Below are 19,494 nucleotides of genomic sequence, written 5' to 3' on the forward strand. Positions count from 1 at the left end.
CCATCAGTTCAGGTGTTCTTCAAACACACATTAGTGACCATTTACCTATATATTTAGTGCTTAGTCATAAAAAGTTCCAATTAAAAGACGCGAGACCGACTGTAAGTACATTCCGGGAGATAAATGAAGATACCCTGGGGTCTTTCTATAATTTAGTTTTAGGGATATCATGGGAGAGTGTTCTTTCAAGCGCTGATGCGGAGGAGGCTTATAACATCTTCATAGACAAATTTATAAAGGTATATAATGATTGCTTTCCCTTCAAAACTCGTAAGCGGCCACGAAAAGCACGCAAACCTTGGATTACAGCTGAATGTGTCAAAGCTATAAAGCTGAAAAATGTTCTTTATCAAAAGTTTTTAAAATCCAGAAACGAAAACGATTTAGGTGACTTCAAAAAACACAGAAACAGGACAAACAGCCTATTACGGAGAATTAAAAAAGAGTACTTTGAAAACCTTTTCATTCAGGACAAGAAGCAAACTCCGGAAATAATTTGGAAAAGATTAAACACACTCCTAAATCGGCACACTGGTGCAATTGATAGCCCGATGGAGATAAGTATGAATGGCACAACTCTTGCAGGAGAAGAATTAGCTAAAGCTTTTAATGATTTCTTCACATCTGTGGGAAATAGTCATCCTGACCCAAGCTGCATGAACTTTATGCACCAACCAACAGAAGAGACTGCATTTTTATTCCCGGTAACTGCAGATGACGTTGTGTCTACAATCTTACCTCTAAACAATACTACCAGTACTGATGTAGATGGTTTGGAGATTCGGCCACTTAAGCATGTTGCTACTATTATAGCCCCTGTTTTAGCGTACATCATTAATCAAATATTTTCATGCGGCCAATTTCCTCGCCGGCTCCAAGTGGCCAAAGTTACTGCCATATTTAAAGGTGGTGAGAAATGTAACATGTCTAACTACAGGCCAATTTCAATACTTCCTGTATTCTCCAAGGTCGTTGAGAAGCTAATACACGTACGAATGAGCTCATTTTTAATCAAGCATCAGATTATGACACCGTATCAGTTTGGGTTCACCAAAAAACGCTCTACAGAAAGCGCCTTGCTAGTGCAAAAAGAAATCATTCTTAACGCCTTTGAACACCAATTGTATTCACTTGAAATTTTCATAGACTATTCAAAGGCATTTGACAAAATAAATCACGTTACACTATTAACAAAATTGGAATATTATGGTTTCAGAGGCTGTTTCCTTTCTCTTATTGAATCCTACCTACAATACCGTCAACAAAGGGTGCACATAAGTAACTCTTGCTCAAGCTTCAAACCATTGCTACATTGTTCCGCAAGGAAGTATTCTCGGGCCACTACTTTTCAACCTATATATTAATGACCTTGTTAACATAGATTTAAATACATCATTTGTTATTTATGCCGATGACACAAGCTTATTTTTCTCCCATCACAGTTTACCCCTGCTTGTAAAGAAAGCGAATGCAGTACTTGATGTATTGAACACTTGGTGTCTAAATAATTCCTTAACTATAAACGTCTCGAAGACAAAATCAGTTCTTTTTCGCCCTAAAAATAAACCAGTTAATTCAAATATTGTCCTGCAACTTGGTCTTTCAGTTATAGAGGTGGTACCTGTAATAAAAACCTTAGGTGTCCTTTTTCATGAGAATATGCAGTGGAACGCACATACTGACCTCGTTCACTCCAAACTATCCCGAATAGTTGGTATTCTTGCACGTTTTCGCAATTTTCTTCCTAAGCACATTAAATTACTTTTGTATTACTCCCTTTTCACATCCACATTATCGTATTGCTACTTGATATGGGGCACCACAACGTACACAAACTTGTCCAAAATCTATCGACTGCAGAAAAAAGCTGTAAGAATTATTTCAAATGAACCCAATGACGCCCACACAAAACCTCTTTTTGATGACCTTAGATTACAACCAATACCAAACCTGTTCAATGCACTTCTGTTAAAACGTCATCATGCCTTTCATCTAAATAATGACCCTTTCCTTGAAAACCTTGCGACCCTGTCTCCGTTTGCGAAAGCATATAGCACACGAAGCAGTCAGACATGGAAGATTCCTCACACCCGTACTAACTATGGCCGCCAAATGCTGATGTACACACTACCACATGCTCTTAACTCTTCTGATAACACCTCCAAGTCACCTCCAAGACATTAACACTTACAATTATGAACCCGCAATGTTAGCCCTATCACTTAACATGTTTTTATGATTATGTAAAGCCGTCGCCATATATATATTGCTTTTCTTTATATCGCTATCACTTTTTGTCCCCTGCTGTATTGCTTTGTGAACGGGGTGCTAGCCTTTGTCAAGCCGTTACAGGCTTTTTGCTAGCACCCCGTTGCATCACGAGTTCTGTAAGATCATTGTTGATGCTAAAAATTTGAATTTGTATTTTAAAGAAAATCCAGAAATGCACATTCCCTGTTCTTCGGGAATGGTTGGACTCGCACCTACAGGCACACTCTATGGATAGTCATGAATGCATATGCGCCCCTCTGCTCTCTAAAACAAAAGGTTCCCTGCCGAAAAAAAGTTTTATGATGCAATAACCTCATAGAGGCGTCATCATAGAATATCATACAATCTGAAGGATATATCATACAATTTGTATGATATTCTATGACACCTTTATGATGACTGTATGATTTAACAGAAATCTATGACATTTGAATGATAATTTTCTATAGTTTGTATAAGTCGATGATATTTGTATGATAAACTGTATGAGTTTATTGCATCATAGAACTTTTTTCAGCAGGGTTGTGGCCCAAAATTTAGGAAATTTGGATAGAACTTTTAGGAGGCAGAGAAACAAAACAGTGCGGCTGTTATACATCCATTATTAAGGGATCGAATCGTCTTGATGAAAACGAATTGATGCTTATTCATTCATTTATCCTGCTACTGAAAAGAATCGAGCCTTCTTTTTAGCCATAGTACAACGCAAATTTCCCCCTGTGTGCGCCTCCTTTATGACTTGGTTTCGCTCCTCGGTGGTCGATGTGATGTCAAGCTCCGCGCATTTGTTATCTGATGATTAGCGTCCGGGTTGTGTTTGAACTGTGGTGGCGTGTTGCGTCCACGCTCCGCATTCACTAGACGCGACGGCGCCATTATTGAGCTTGAAACGTCGAGCGGTCATGGCGCAGTTTCAAGAATTGTACGCGCAATTTTCACATTGCGCTCACGATGGGCTCGCTTCGCTTCAAATCGATCTTGCGAAGGCGTTTCACTGTGTTCGCCATTCAATCCTGTTTTCTCTTTATCAGTGAGCAAATGTTGGGTCTACTGTACTTAAGAGTGTGCAACGGTGCTACAGCAATTGTTAGACAAGGTTAATTATTAATATCCATTTCTCAAAACCTACGCCATCGGCTGCTGACCCGAAAGACGCGGGTTCGATCCCGGCCGCGGCGGTTGAATTTCTTTGGAGGAGAAATTCTAGAGGCCCGGGTACTGTACGATGTCAGTGCACGTTAAAGAACCCCAGGTGGTCGAAAATTTCCGGCGCCCTCCACTACGGCGTCTCTCATAGCCTTAGTCGCTTTGGGACGTTAAACCCCATAAACCAAAACCAACCAACCAAAACGTACGCCAATCCGCTGTTCTGTGAAAGAAGGCTACCCTATGACTCTACTGCTTGTTGCCCTTTATCTGGAGCCGCTTTGTTTTTGTTACGTGCATTGGTAGTGTTCATGGCTTTGCTGTTTTTGTTAATCAAATGAAAGTGCTTGCATAGGCTGACGATCTTGCTTTTTTTCTGCAGTGACAAGCAAAGCATTGAAAGTTTTGTGTCGACAATAGATCGATTTGCCATCACCTCTGGGACTCAGATGAATCGCTCCAAAAGCTCTGGCCTCTGGTTCAGTTCATAGGGCTAAACACTGCTCCGTTGTGCCGGAATATAATGTCCATGTGTGCTATCTAAATATCTTGGCGTTCCACTTCATGCACTTAAGACAAGTGCACATTACTGAAAGGAGCGGATTCCGGATGTCGAGCGTTATGTTCAGAGTTTGGTCCCACATCGACATAAATTTTCGGTCCTTCTCATGCCTGCAACGCCTTTCTGGCAACGAATTTTATTACACACTACAGATCTTGCACTGTGCTAGACATTAGATTCAGCGGTCTCATCGAATATGTGTGACTTTTATTTTGGCATCCAGTTTCGAGCCGATGCGACGTGATAATTTTGTCAGGCAGGAGGATTTTTTTTTAGGAGGTGTTTTTTTTAACTTTTCTTAGAGGACCAATAAAAGGGTAAAAGGGGAGTCCGCTAGTCGAATTAAGTTCAAGTACTTTCGAGTGGAAGCGGCGTACGAACGCAGTCTAAGCATCAAGCATGCATAAGGGCGCCGAATGTTTTTCAAAGTGAAATAGTTGGTGAAGATTAACTATTTTTTATTTATGGGCTGCAAAAATAAAATGTCCACTGGAAGTAGAGTAACTTCTTGAAAACAGCTTGCCGCAGTCTTTGTACACAGGCACCATTTACGTAGCTTTATTTACCAACCTCAGAAGAACGCTACCCGTCACCAGCTGCTGGTGCTTATATCTCGAACATTGCACACGCGAAGGGTGCATCGAAGTGCATTTTTTCTGCCTAAGACGTGTCTTGGGACGTTGGAGCTGCACTGCTGTCCCGTGAAAGCGATTTGAATGTTTGAGGAATATTTTACAGGCAGTAAAAAGCTGGACTGAACACTGAAGCTCCACCTGAGGGGTGTGGCGCGATAGCTTAATAGGTTAATGCCGTATATGTAAAATTGTTCATTCTGTGTTCATCGACCGCTGAGAGTCCTGATACCCCTCCTGGCGCAGTGGGGCAGCAGCTAGGCAGCGGGCCACTGCTCTTCGATGGCAGCTACTGCCACCGGCGGGGCTTGTGAGACCCAGGTTGCTCATCCCGACCAACCCCTCGCCAACCAAGCGTTAATTTAACTGCCACGTGCCACGACGGTCAGGTTGCTCACAATCCGGTGAGCAGGCTCCTATGACACCCCAACGTCACGCGACCTAGGTTGCCCGCCGAGGTTTGCTGGAGCGGCCGGCTTCTCCAGCTGTGAGGCTTCAAATGCTCCCCAACGTCGATGACGCAGACGCCGAAGCCGGACAGTTTCTTCCGACATAGGGGTACCAAAGCACTCGCGTTTAAAACGAAACTCTTTTACTTAAACCTCACCTCATGCAAACACTTCAGTGGCATGTTTGTGAAAACAATCTCCAACTTCTGAGTTCACGCTTTGTTCCTGAAGCAATAATTCGGAAATTAGCTAGTCTTTCCTGGCACATTAGTTAGGAGTACGAAAACAAACACCAAACCATGCGACTCTCAAGAGCGCTCACTTTGTTTGACGCAGCTACGACGCTCCGCCTTCATTAAAAACCTGCCTACCTGTAGCTGAGATAGCAGGTGCAGAGAGGATGCAGAGGAGCCCTTATTGAGCAGTAGTTTTTCATCACCTGAGTATTGTGCTCAGACTGACCTTTTGGTAGTATCGTCCTGTAGAGTCACGCACAGAATAAGACTAGGATGGGCTGATTGGTTTCAAATCCAAGTCCAATAATGTCTGTAGGCCATACCGACTGGTGTATTGATACCGATGTCAAAATTTAAGAGATGTTTGTTTTCTTAGCTCAGAAAATGAAGAGAAGGCCCCTATCAGTACAATGACGGGGTACGACCTAGATGCGCATGCTACAGTGTCTCAGAATCTCTGAAGGGACATCCTGTGGAAGGTCTGACACAGCTTTGCAGTGTGTGGGACAGCTGCTCGGGTCGGGCCGGCACGCGCTGTTTTCTTTCCTGTTTCCCTATCGGCGTGACAAATGGTTATTTCCGCTTCGCAGCGCGCGTGCGTCATTTCCTGTCTGGTTTATGGTTTGTATGACACAGTAAGCGTGAGAACAATCGAAATATACAGTTTCAGCGAATCCAGTACTTACCGAAGCAAGGAACTCATGGTTGCCTCAGTGTTCTATACATATGATATATTGTCGTCTTTCCTCTTTCTATGGAACTAGAAATGGGATCACTGACCTTCCGCCACCATCTGCAGCCCAGTGAATAAACAAGGTCGCAAGGATAGGCCAAAGAGAAGTGCGTTTTATGGAGGTTAGAACCACGCCGCTGGCTTAGATGGAGTATGCTCTTGAAAAAGCAAAAAAAAAAAGACGTGAACCATGCCGCTGTAGGAGCTCGGAGGTAATCTTGCAGGATGGGTGGTCTGCGCCAGATTCGGTGCGTTCCGAGTGCACTCGGCGCTCTGGGAGAGAGCAGTCGATGGGAGTGTGGCATCTTTACTCGCATGTGCTCATTGCAACAAGAAAATATTTTATTTTGAGGAATTATTGCTCTGTATTACTTATAAAAGTAATATTTGGGTAGTAAAGGTTTTCACGAAATCCAAAAAAAAAAGTTTCAGCCCTTTCGAAAGAACTCAGCCATGCTGAGGCTGATGAAGGCGGACGAAAAGGAAAAGCGCCCAGAGTACGAGCGAGTGCTGTGCTAATGAAGAGCCTTAACGAGGAAAAAAACTGGCATTTACTTGCAAATCTTTCACAGCATTCATGCAGGATTATAAATTCAGATCGTGACCTCGTAATTATAATTACGTCGAATTGTAAAATACAAGCTGTCTAAGGGCTTATTTGTTTCTGCGACTTTTCGTTGGGATTTCAAGTCGCAGAAACAAATAAGCCCTTAGACAGTTTTTGTTTTATCCACAAACAATCTCAAATATTTTGGAGCATCAACCGTGGTCGCCATGATCAGTCTAACTACGTCTAGTGTAGGTGACCTCTTCTATAGGTCTCTTGATTCGTGCTTCGCCAGCTGCGGCTGGCCAAAGTATGCGATATTCATAATCTCGTCCAGCCCCATGACTGCTGCCCCTGGTAGCTTTAGACTTCTCTTGGGATACACTCTATGACCTTAATATACTCTACGTGACCTTGGCATCGCTTCATATTCCCCATTTTTGTTCTCAATTTTGGATCGAATATCTCGATCCAAGCCGCAATCTGACCGGCCAGGGCTGGAGAGGGCAAAACATCGTCTGCTATGGGATAGTACACCCGTACGCGACGTCAGGAACGACTGACTGCAAGAATTCTTAAGGCATCTCTATACCGGTGTCGACCAGGCCACTACTGAAGAGGGCAGCTAAAAGACACAAGCATGCAAGGAATGCAATAATTTGATGTTGACGACGGTGAATGCCAACTGTTCACACATTGCTCTATAGCACCGTGCTGAAAAAGCTGTGTGTGAATTTCTACTAGAAATATTATTTGTGGGCGATCACGTACAATGTGTACAAGAGCTCGCAGCAGTTGATTGTAATATAAAGGCGCCTAAGACCACACACACGCACAAGAGAAAAGAACAGGACAGAGCGCCTCTGTCCCATTCTCTGGTCTTGTGTGTGGTTTCTGGCGCCTTTACTTTACAATGAATTACCAAATAGCCCAGCAAGAAGTTCTCTTAAGGTACATTTCTAGTGCAGTGTACCCTTCTATTTGTGCGTCGTCTCCTTAGGCGCTCTGTCCCGTTCTCTTGTCTTCTGTCTGTGTGGTCGTTAGCGCCTTTATTCACAATGAATTACCAACTAGCCCAGCAAGGAGTTCTCTTAAGCCGTAGTTGAACGTGGACATACACGTGCTGAAGGTGCCCAGCGTGGATATGTGCGTGCACTTAGCCTGGATAGATATCCACGCACGTTATCTGCATGGACATACGCGTGACACATGCGCAGACTTAGTGTGGACATCTCTCCACCCATCCGCGTACTGAGCGAGTGCTTGCCGAGGCTATGCGTTCTTATGCGCGTGCTGAGCAAGCTCGCAGAGGCTGTGTGTGGCCATGTGCGTGCTTGCTTGCTTAGTAGCAACTTCTCGTGATTGTATAGGCCAGTTCCATATGAAAGGGAACAAAGTTTTAGCATTAAGATAACGATTACTCCTTAAAGGTGCACTGAAGAGGAATCTGAAATAATCTTTTTGCCGCGGCAAATCAATCTACACGTTCCAAGCATTCTTAGAAACTACGACTTATTGCCCAGTGTGGCCGGTTTCCCTAATTAAATCGAATTAACGTCCGGCTCCCTACTTTATTTTTTGAATTCTTCCCGTACGGTGGGCGGAGTCGACAAACGCGTAGAATGCCTTTCAGCCAGTCCGTGGAGGCTTTGCTTTCGCTTTATTTTGTTTTTGTTTTTATGTTTCCGTGAATAAATAGTTTCATTCGTAGATAATATAGCCGCAAAATAAGCCCGCAGAAATAAAAATACGCATGGACTGTTTGCTTCTACGGATTACTACGCATTACTCCGCCGATGGCAGAGCGGTACTCCGTCACGGGACTGGGTGAAAGGCACTCCACGCGTTGGTCGACTCCGCCCACCGTACGGGGAGAATTAAAAAAAATAGACAGGAGCCGGACGTTAATTTGATTTAGTTAGAGAAATAGGCCATACAGGGCAATAAATCGCAGGTTCTAAGATTGCTCGGAACGTGTAGATTGAGTTCCCGCGGCAAAAAGGCGAGTTCAGATTCCTCTTCACTACACCTTTAACTATCTGCAACAAAGACACATTTTGCTGTTTTGTAATTTTCCTCGGCGCGTATAGCATCCGCTTATTATTTTCAGCTTTAGTTGAGAGATAATGAACAATATATCTTTTAGTGGAAACTGGTTGCTCCCTTTCATGCTGCAGGGACCTGTACATGGTAAATTGCACATTGAGAAAGAACTTGGTGAATTGGAAGTCCACTTGCCGAAAGGCAAGTGGACTTCCGTGGTTCCAAAGTAAGAGATAAGGCAGTGGCCCTTCTTTTGAGCTCGAACCTTGAGCGGTTGGCTTTGTCAGTGAAGAAGGCAAAGGGCCTCGAGTTAGAGCCTTTTTTCACAGCCAAGACCCGTAAGCAGGGCTCACCGTTTCGTTGCATTGTGACGGAGAAGGACACGTGGCAGTATGCTGTTGCAGGTTATCTGCAGTCGCACTTGTCGTCTCTAAAAGTGCCTGATCCCTTTCTGGTGCCGAACTCTGGTGCATTGGCTGAAGTTTTGTTGCACGACAATCCGGGAACGTGCGGATTGTTTAGCATTTTTAATGAGGACCTTTTTTACTCGTTGCCGCACAATGAACTGATGAAAAGCGTTCAAGCGTGCATCACCGACGACAATGATGCTGTCAGCCTTATAAGCAAATGCGGCGTGTCCATTGAAACGTTTTGCGAAATAATGTCTTTTTACCTTAAATCGACGGTCATCGGATGGAACGGTTCATTTTTTGTACAGAAGGCAGGCGTGTGCATTGGGTCGAGGGTTGCACCTGTGCTTAGCAACATTTTTCTGAGCGACATGGATAGGAAGGTAGCTGCGGCCTCGGCGGGATTGTTCGTGAGGGCTTTCAGATACGTGGATGATTTTTTAGTCATCGTGGAAGGGTCTGACCCTGCAGCGAAAATGGCTGATCTTCTGAGGGTGTTCAGACAGTTCGGCCGTGGTCTAAATTTTACTACGGAGGTTTCTGTTGGCAACGAGCTACGCTTTCTTGACATGTCTTTGAGAACTACTCCGGGACACCTTTGCTGGATGTATCGCCCGCGCACCGTCAAGCCACTCCTCGGTTATGAGTCAGGGCACTCAAAACTGATCAAGAACGGTATCGCTGTTTCGTGCCTTAAGGCCGCCACATCTAGGTCGTGCCACCACCGTGTTGCGGAAAGTGTGTCAGAGCAAGTGGTACGATTGAAAAGTAGTGGTTTTCCCGACCACGTCATCTCCAGGGCAGGAGAAAAAGTTTTGAGGTGGGTCAGGACAGGGGCCAACGGAAGAGGCCGTGTTGACAGTGAGCGCCGTAGACCGGCTGTCATTCCGCACGCTCACAGGCTTTCCCATGGGTTAAAGAGCGTGGCAAAGAGGTACGATGTTAGGGTGGTTTTCTCGGCTCCTAGGAAGCTCGCTGCAATTTGCCCACAAGTGGACAAAAAACTGGCCGCTGGTGTCCACAAGAATCGCAAGGCCTGTACAACAAAAAATGTGGCGCCTTTCATTCCTTGCAAAAAGGGTGTTGTATATCGGTTGCCACTGTCTTGCGGTAAAGAGTACATCGGGCAAACGGGGCGCTGTGTAAATGTAAGGCTCTTTGAGCACCGCAACTTACTCGGCAGTGACTCGCGAGACAACCTTCCCGCACACTGCCGGGTTTGCAAATGCACACCCCTTTTCCCGAAAACTAACGTGCTTTTTTTCCACCAAGATAAGGTGACCCGGGAGCTCATGGAAGCGTTCTTTATCCGAAAAAACGGTAAACGGTGCGTGAGTGATCCTTCAGTGGCCTTGTCAGATTTGGAATTTAGGTACTTAAATAACCGGCTGCACACGCGCGATGCTCTTGTTTAGATCATCTTGCACGCCTTGCACGTAATCTGTTATGACGTACGCAGTCGTGGGTGGTTATTGTATATATTCTGTTCTGTTCTTTCTAATAAACCTTAGTTACGAGTCAGCGCTTGTAGTGTCTCCCCTCTTTTCTGTGTTTTCTGTCTTAGTTTGCGCTGTTTTTTCCACCATGAATTCACACCAACTAGCCCAAATGTCTGCTTTTCTGAGAAAGCTGTATAGCTTTCCTTTGTAGCCGTATGGCTGCACTCGGGTGGATGCCAATGAGTAATTACTCCCTTATTAAAAATCTACTCCACCTTAGGGGATTCCCCTAAACATTTGACCAACTGGTATTTATATGTTATGGATCACCAACTAGCCCGCACCCTTACACTACTGAATCTACCAGCGGTTACCGGGGCACAGCGGCATAGCAGGCAATCACCGCGCCGATGAGGTCGCACGAACTGCTCACCACGACGGCGATTTTGTGTAGATCTCTATTTCGATCTCACACGCAGCGGGCAGGTTCACGCTCTCAGCGGGAAATTCCGGTCAGTTATCCAATTCACGTTTAAAATCATTGGACCCAGATATGAAGCTCCGGCTTCCATCAGGCCTACCACGGTGAGAAGAAACTTTGCTGTGTCGCCTCTGGCTTGGTGTAACTTTCACCAACCATTACTCATTCTTAATCGGTATGGCATGTGCCATCTGCGTGTATGGCGAGACTACAACAAACATTTTTGGTGACTGCCCTGCCTACAGCGCCGAAAGGTAGTCTTCCAGCCGTGTGCTGGAGCGCCTACATCCGCGATTACTGACGGTAATGAAGATTCTCGGCCACTGCCCGCGGCGATCGTCGGCGGTGAAGGCCTTCAAGGCACTACTCCGCTTCTTGTGAACTTCTGACCTGCATGATAGGCTGTGACTTCACGAATGCTAACTTTTTAAACAGATTCACAACAGCGCTACAGAACGAGGACAGAAGTAACACGAAAAACACAGGACGGGCGTTGTAATTTTTTATGTGACTTCAATCGTCTGTTACTCTCCTTTCTCTTCCTTTATTTTTACCCCCTCACTCCTTTCCCCCCGTGTAGGGTGCCAACCGATTATTCTTCAGGTTAACCTCCCCGCCTTTCCTCTTCTACCTCCTTCCCCTACTGCCCCGTTCCCACGTTTTCGCGTGTGAGGGACTGCTCTTAAATGGTAGTAGTTTCATGTTTTGTGATAAAGGATTGGTCGTTCTATCAATTACAGGTGTCCCGCTCCTAGGTGGAATGAATTTGGTTTAATATAAAGACGTATGGAAATGTGTTGGTTTTCAGTTGTCACCAGCCGACCAACTACTCCTTGCCACGTTTTGAATGAGGTCTTGAGCAGCGTTGGCGGGCTCTTCGGAGGTGCTTCAGCATTGCACCGTATGTCTCTAAGACCGCAGTGGGCACTCGTTCGCCGTCAGCTGCTCTGTTAGTATGCCAGCGAGCTGTGGCATCAGTTTCTTGTTTTTCAGCCAGATCAGCTTGTCCTGAAGCCAATGCGTGTGATAGTAGGGTGTTCTTTCTGAGGTTCAATCTGACTGACTGTAGCCAATGTTACTTTATACAGCCTGCCATTGGCGTAATTACGGACCCACCGCCAAAATACTGCCTTGAAGCTGCCCAGTTTGCTTTCGAAAAAATCCTTTGTGCTGCATTCCATAACCTCTTCCAGCTCATAAAACGTCCGCTTTAGTGAAGACAAAGAGTTTTACAGCGAAAGCGGTAATCTATCGACAGACGACGACTTTTATTGATGATGAGTATTTCTTTATTGCCTTGTGTTGTTTGAATAGTACTGACTACCGAAAGTGGTCTGTAATTACGAAGAAGTGCCCGCGCGGCAGCTGGACTCCCCCGCCGTGGGTACGTGCCATTAAGCCTGAGGAGATCATCATCAGCGGGACTGCTCTCGGCGAGCGCGTGTTTCGGGTTGCTGCTGCTGGAACCACCGACTGTCAGTGAACGCCGTTCTGCGCTTTGTGCTTTGTGCTGTGCTGTTCTTGGAGCCCGAAAAACCCATTGCAAGTCATTTAATAGCTTTATGGCAAAATTGTTTGGTCCCGCCTTCTAGTCACTTCGTGTCTCTGAACCTCTTTCGAGCGTAGGCTTAACGAGTACTTAAATTTATGGTATCTTCGACTGGTGCATTGAGAGCGCTCTGTAGCGCTCTGAGAGGCGAACACGCATTTGGCTGATCGAGAGCTGGCGCTCTGATCACATTCGCCTGGTTCTTGCGCAGTGCTCTCCTCCCGCTCAGAGCAGCTCGAGACGCTCTGGCTTTTCTCTCGGAGCAACTGGACGCTCCCGCCGAGTTTTGATCACGTGACAGGCCCTCGCCCTATTTCGACGGCCACCGGCGATTCTGCATCAGCAAATGCGAAGGGGCGAAGGCGGCGAAGGAGCGAATAGTTCCGTTTGTTTCCGAAGCTTGGCCCTTATCTTACGCGATTTTTGTCATGGCAAAGCGGAAGCATACTGCGACATTTGGAGCACCGTCAAAGCTTCTTCTGGAATTAGGAGAGAGCAGTGACTCCTCTAGCTCCGACGACTGTGGAGCTTACGAGGTGACGTTCACCAAACTGTTTAATGTTCCGCAAACAATACCGAAGGTAACAAACTACGTGGAGACAGTAGTGCGGCTTTACTCCGAGGAAGAGGTAAGAAAAAGTTGAGTGAACATTGTGACAGCGGCTGTCTATATATGCCTGTTCTAAACCAGTTTCGCAGGAATTTTCGTCACCCTAGGAAGGCATGCCATGGGCTAATCAAGAGATTCGAGGGTTCTAGGTTTTACCCCTCGGACGCAACTCACGGTGGCTCCCCGGTGAAAACTGCAGAAGAGCACATTCTCTCCTTTCTTTGGTGAGCAGTCTTTTGTTTATTCTATGTATTGAATCGGGAAAAAAATATGTTCTTGGGGTGCGTTTCTCGTGTTGTTTTGCACTGTACATGCCAAATAGACCAGCTGCATGACTGTTCTTTAAAGCGATAAAAAAAGTACTGTGTCAGTATTTTGTAGCTATTCCTTTCTGGATTTCACCTCCATGATTGATGTCTACTCACGAACTGTATTATAGTCAAGGGTATGGCTGGGAAGTAATAAAGATGGCAAAGAAATAAAGAGAAAAGAAGCGTCCCTTTATACAACCACTCCTTTGCACCGATATAAATGCAATCCTGACGCCTAATCTTGAAACGTAATTGGTTGCCTGACAAATATGCGATTATTGAAGGAACTAAAGGGTTTTTACTACCGCTACCACCGTTGCTACATCAGGCAGGCGATTGTTACAACTGATAAATCGGAACGTCAACCACACCTGTTCAAAACTTGTGTAGCTTTTCTGCCAGGCTGCGGTGGAAAAGATGAGGGTTTCCTTATATATATTTATTGGTCTCTTATATCGTGCTTTATAAAGTGCTTCAGGGGCACTTAGAGCGCAGCCAGGCACACCGAAGTGCTCTACAGGGACAAGGCAAAGCACATCTCCACACATGTATATCTACATTGATGCTCTATGAATGTAGGTCATTCTTATGCAATGATAATTTCCAGGTACGCTGGTAACAAGGCATCAATGCATCAAGTAGCCACCCTCTTCAACATGGCCGATTCAACAGTGGAAGTGGTGATCACAAGGGTCATGGAATTTTATGCGACATTGCCCCAGAAATCATTTACTTTGCAAGTGACAAAGAAGCTGTGGCTGAAGAATTCGAGAAGGTAAGCTCTTGCATGAATGATGTTACAAGCTTTCTAGGGATTATCTTTTTAAAAGCCCGCCTAACAGTTTTGGGCAGGTAGCCGACGTAGTTGCTTATTAGGTTTGATGTCAAAGTCTTAGCATTTATACAGTACAGAAGAATCGAAGCATGGAAGTAACATGCATATAATGCTATAAGGAAATGTCATGTTATGCTTCTAATGCAACTAATACATTTCAGATTGCTGGCTTCCCCAATGTGCTTGGCTGCATTGATGGCACATATGTGTGTATGCGATGTCCGGACAACAAGGTTAAGTCTACCTATGTTAACAGACAAGGCCAGGTGAGCAGTGCCTGGTGCCTTTCGACTTTTCTCTGCTCTCTTGCTTCACGCCTACCTTCTTTTTCATTGTTAACCTTTCTCATTTCTTCAAAAAAAAAAATGCCATCTCTTGCATCCTAGATGTGCTTGGGCGCGTCTTTCTGTCTGGGCGGCACCTTTTATTTTCTGTCCCTTGACATGAACCAGAATCTGCTGCATGGTCATCAGACGATATATTAACGCTTTCCTGGCTGCAGCCATCAGAACTGTCTACACTTTAAGGCACTGCACTTTACGAAACTTCTTCTTATACGTCTTCTTATACGAAACTTTTCTTACACCTCGCAAAATCTCTGGCTCGATGCTATCATCGATTGCCCTGATTGCTGCAAATTCCTCTTCATATGACACTGCGCAGCGAGAATGGCCGGAGGTTGCATTATTCTTGTCCTCGTTGCGCTTTCGTTTCGCCAGCGTCTTGAATCTGGTTTCACACTGCACTCCTGTGCGAGCGATCCCAAGCACTCTTTTAATGTCTTGGGCGATCTGTCCGTACATAATCTTCTTGCTGCGGAATCTTCGTTGAGGGACAACTTGTGGTGTGTATCGCGCATAATGGTCAAGAAGCAGCCTAGTTTCACTTGTAGTCCACGGACCTGTCACAGGATATAAAGACAAAAATTTAGCACATTCACACCACTTGAAGCTTGGAGCTTGCTTGCTCTGGTACAAGTGCAAAATTCACATGTACTAATGCTACTGCTTGATAAATGTTAGACGTGCAAGGCTTTGCAAGAAGGTAAGTGATTTCAAAGCGAAGAGGTGAGATTTCCACCTGGGAGTATATATGCACACCATTAGGTGAAGTGGTGCTGCTGCTGGACTGCCCATCTTCAGGCACTGTTTGCAGATGTACTTCGTTTTCACTTCCTTGGCTTTCTGTTCGGGAACAAAAATTGGAAAGACATTTTAATTTACTTCCTCACACATGGATGACAGGCAGGCAAGGCAATTTATTTATGCCCGGAGAGTCTGCCACAGAAGCCAACAACAACAAAAAAAATCTTCGCAGTATCAAAAGCGCGTTAACTCCAACCGCTGTCAAGAAGAAAATAATCCAAGTCCTCAGCCCCATGAATAACTTTTCAATGCACATAATTTCACTGATGAGCTGACATAACCGTCAGTAGTAGAGCTGACATAACCCCGGTAGTAAATTTCGTGAGGGATCGCATAACATTTTGGATTTTTACAATTGCTGACGATTTCACTACTGATCGTGGGGTTTCGCTATATGCACACCGCTACACGCGCCCTTACGAAAATGGCAGATATGGGCCAGATATATTTTATATATGGCTGTATATACTCATATATGGGATCATATACAGTTAAATAGGTCCATATATGGTCGTATATACGGCCAGATATGACCATGGGAAACCTGATATGCCGCAATATACTGGTATATATGGGCATATAAGACCACAAATACGGGCAGATACGGCCATAAGGTACCTTATATAGTGCCATATACTGCTATATATAGTCGTATTTGAGTCCTTATATAGATGCTCTTTCTTTATATGGCGACCTTGAAATCCTTATATGAAAACAATCTCGCAGATATGGAACATATCTTACCTCATATGTGGGGTGCTTGTGCCATATACTTCCGAACTTAAATAATTAACTTTATGTCAAACATGATAATATTGGTTAATTAAGATGGTGAAACACACCGCACAACAAGGTACTAAGCTTTGTATGATTGAGGCTTCAATCAAGTTAGACTGCTATTACATAGCGGTGTTTTAAGGTGAATTAAAGTACAGTGCTATAAATCACCTTCAACTTTGCTATGATTTAAATGTACTAATACATGCATATACGCGCTTTCTCTCTTGGGTGGACTTCGAACCTTCCTGACGAACTGAACCTTCCTGACTGGGTCTAAATAAGTGGATTACAAGTCCAGCGAGTTGGTTGCGGTCGAAATCATAGTTTTTAGGATTATTGATAGATTATAGAGTCCCGAACGTACAACAAGCGCTTGGGGATCGAACTCAGCCCCTTCGCGAACGTGATGAATACTCAAACCATCAAGCCGGTGGTGCGGTGTACGTTCCTTCTCTGGGCGCTGTTCCCCAAAACTATGTCGTTCTGAAGGACTGGGAAACCTGCATTGTTTGCAGTAATGCCAGACAACAAACGTTTGCAAAACCGCTGCAGCATACAGCCATTTCTTGTCCAGGAGCGTAAATAACACATCGCTCCTTGCGGCACAGTGATGAAGATTAAAACGCTCTAGTATAATTGTCAGAGAAAAAATGCAAAATGTTTGGAAATTCATTTATCTAGAGTCGCCAGCAAAACGTTTACAATGCAGACGAGAAAAAACTCCACAGCTACACGCAAATCTTTTACCCATCGCCTTTTCCGTGCCGCCGAGTCTCCGTGGTGTACTGACCAAGCTCGCCATTCTACTCCGACTGTTGTGCCAAGCTGAACAGTTTGTAAAAAATCTTCTGCAAATAGTTCTTGATACTATGCGCGTTGGTCTGTTTCTTTTCGCCTCAACTTTTTCTTCTCTTCATAATCCAACCTCCCCTGCCGGCCGATATTCAGATGCCAGTTCTGAGACCGGCCGCCACGGGGAAGCAAGACATCCTTTATTTGCGTATTAAATGAGTCGCCGCTGTGTCCACGGTCAGCCACCATATAGTGCCTAGAATATAGCCACCACTCACGGCAAAATGTTCCTTACCCTACTGAGCGAGAGATGGCGTTGCTGAGGCGGTGAAAAAGCGGACCCCCGAGACCCCCCCAGAACAGCAGAAAAGCGACACTTTGCCGCCCTCGGCGGTGCTCAGCAGATAGCTGGAGGGTGGTTAGTCCAGGTCCGCGTCACTCTCCCCCTTTCTTTCGCTGCGAAAGGCACGCCGAGGGAACCAGAGCTTTGCAGAGGGGCGTTGCAAGCGCGAGTGAAAAGCACCATAGCACCGTCACGGCCGCTCAATGGAGAGCGGCCGTGGCACCGTCTCCCGCGACTCCCCACAATTGACCGGACAGACCTGTCACCCATACCATTGAGAAGTTGCGCCTAACGCCCTTTCTCTTGAAAAAAACCAGTTCTGCACATGCTTTGCACGTGTTGGACTGCCTGGAAATCTGCTTGCGCTGACGCTTGCTTTTTCCTTCGTGCTAGAACGCTGACGAGATTAAGAGGATTAGGAAAATGTACAAGGGCGATAGAAAATAATGTGAACGGCATGTTGCCTACGCACTGCGAAATTGGATGTCATGTCTGTAGCGTACTTGTGTTCGAATTAGGCGCAGCGCTGTTCGCATTTCTTTCTATCGTGACAGTACCCTCTCAGGTGCAGGTTCCATGAAAGAGTGGTCAGCGATTTTTTTTTTCAGCGCCGAACCTGAAAAAAAAAAGAGAACTGACAGTGCATCAGGTCCACTTCGTGGAGCAGATATTTGACGAAACCGCCGTCACCGTTGCGCCGACATGTATGTCGCAAGTAAATGGCAAGTTCATTTAAGACGTGGAATTCGAGCTTAATACCTTTTTTTTATGGCACGGTCATTTTCGCAAAATACTTAATTTTGTTGAATAGCTGAGCACTTCGATGTACGCAACTTTTTTGGCCAAATAGTTGGAATTTCTTTACGTTTTTCGCCGAATAAGAACAAGTATGTGTTTATTTGGACGTAAAATAAAGATAGGCGAGGCTGAAAACAAAAACGAAAATACGCGCGAAATGTGCTTACCAGCTGCTCGCTTACGGCTAAGAGAAAAAATGCTATAGTTTGGTCAGTCACTACGCAGTGTTTGGTACATTTAATTTAATGCCGATTGCAGCGCACGTCCATTCCCAAAGCAATTTATTTGCAGAGCCATCTCTTATATTCAATATGCAAGCTAATATCTTTACTACTTTTACTTTTAGACATTTTTTACATCTAGCAAAATAACTTGGAAATTGAGCCCGGCGTCACACAAAGGAACAATGAGGCGATCACTGACCTTGCCTCACACGCGTCTGCCTAACGCAGCTGTTGATGTCAGCCTCCAAAATATTTGTTTGCGTTACCTGACCGGCGGAGGGCTTTACAGGAAAAAAAAAATAGTTTCGTTAGCGTCAGCTCTACGACTAAACACTGCATGCTTAGTGAATTACAATGAAAATTCGTCAGAAATAATATACACGCGCGACATACCAAACCAATTTAGCAAGAGAAAACCGCCTACTTCAGATTGCGCACAGAAGTTATCCAGGCTTGCCGTCTCTCGTTCTCAATCATTTCACAGACAACAATTCCCTGGAAAACCATTTTTAATGGGAAAAAGTGTATGAACGAATTTTTTTTACACACTGGAAGATTTCACTATACCAACCTCCCGTCGACATGCGTGCATGGTTTTGTTGTTTTTGTCTTGCTATTAATGTTTTTGCTATCGCTCGATGCGAGCGATGGAAAAGTTCTGCAAGATTTTGCTACAGATCGAAAAGATTCCCCATTACCTCCAAAATTTCCTCATCAGTAGGTTACAAATTTCGAATATTGATTTTTTTTTCCATGAATGTGGGACATATGTCCAGCAAAATCTATAGAGTTACACTGGCTGCTCTTGGCCGTTGATGTTGTGAGAACTATTGTAGCAGCAAACGACACAACAATACGTTTCTCCACTCTCTCAACGTCGCGGCATTCCAGTCATGACTCACAACGAGCGGCAACCCCTCTTTTGTGCACCCACGAGCAGGACGGCACGTACGCACAATGAAAGAAAGAGTGTCAGCAGCGCGAGCAGCACGGGTACCAGTCGAGGCGTTGCTGACTCCATGCGCTCCGCCGGTGACGTGCCCCCACAGAATTTCGGAAATGACCAGCAGGCATGAAAAAAGTGCAATATAATCGCTGTTTTACATTCTTTACAAGTCCGGATAGTGAAGCTGTCTGACTGGATCCAGCATGAGGTGA

General features: G+C 45.0%; 1 pseudogene; it reads right to left on the minus strand.

Annotated features, from left to right (window-relative positions):
* Positions 1 to 14,498: 14,498 nt before the first annotated feature.
* Positions 14,499 to 18,409, minus strand: LOC149325028 (uncharacterized; annotated as a pseudogene).
* Positions 18,410 to 19,494: the final 1,085 nt, after the last annotated feature.

This window comes from Amblyomma mixtum, chromosome 10 (genome assembly GCF_055824585.1).
Source record: "Amblyomma mixtum isolate Tamu chromosome 10, ASM5582458v1, whole genome shotgun sequence".
Classification (NCBI taxonomy): domain Eukaryota; kingdom Metazoa; phylum Arthropoda; class Arachnida; order Ixodida; family Ixodidae; genus Amblyomma; species Amblyomma mixtum.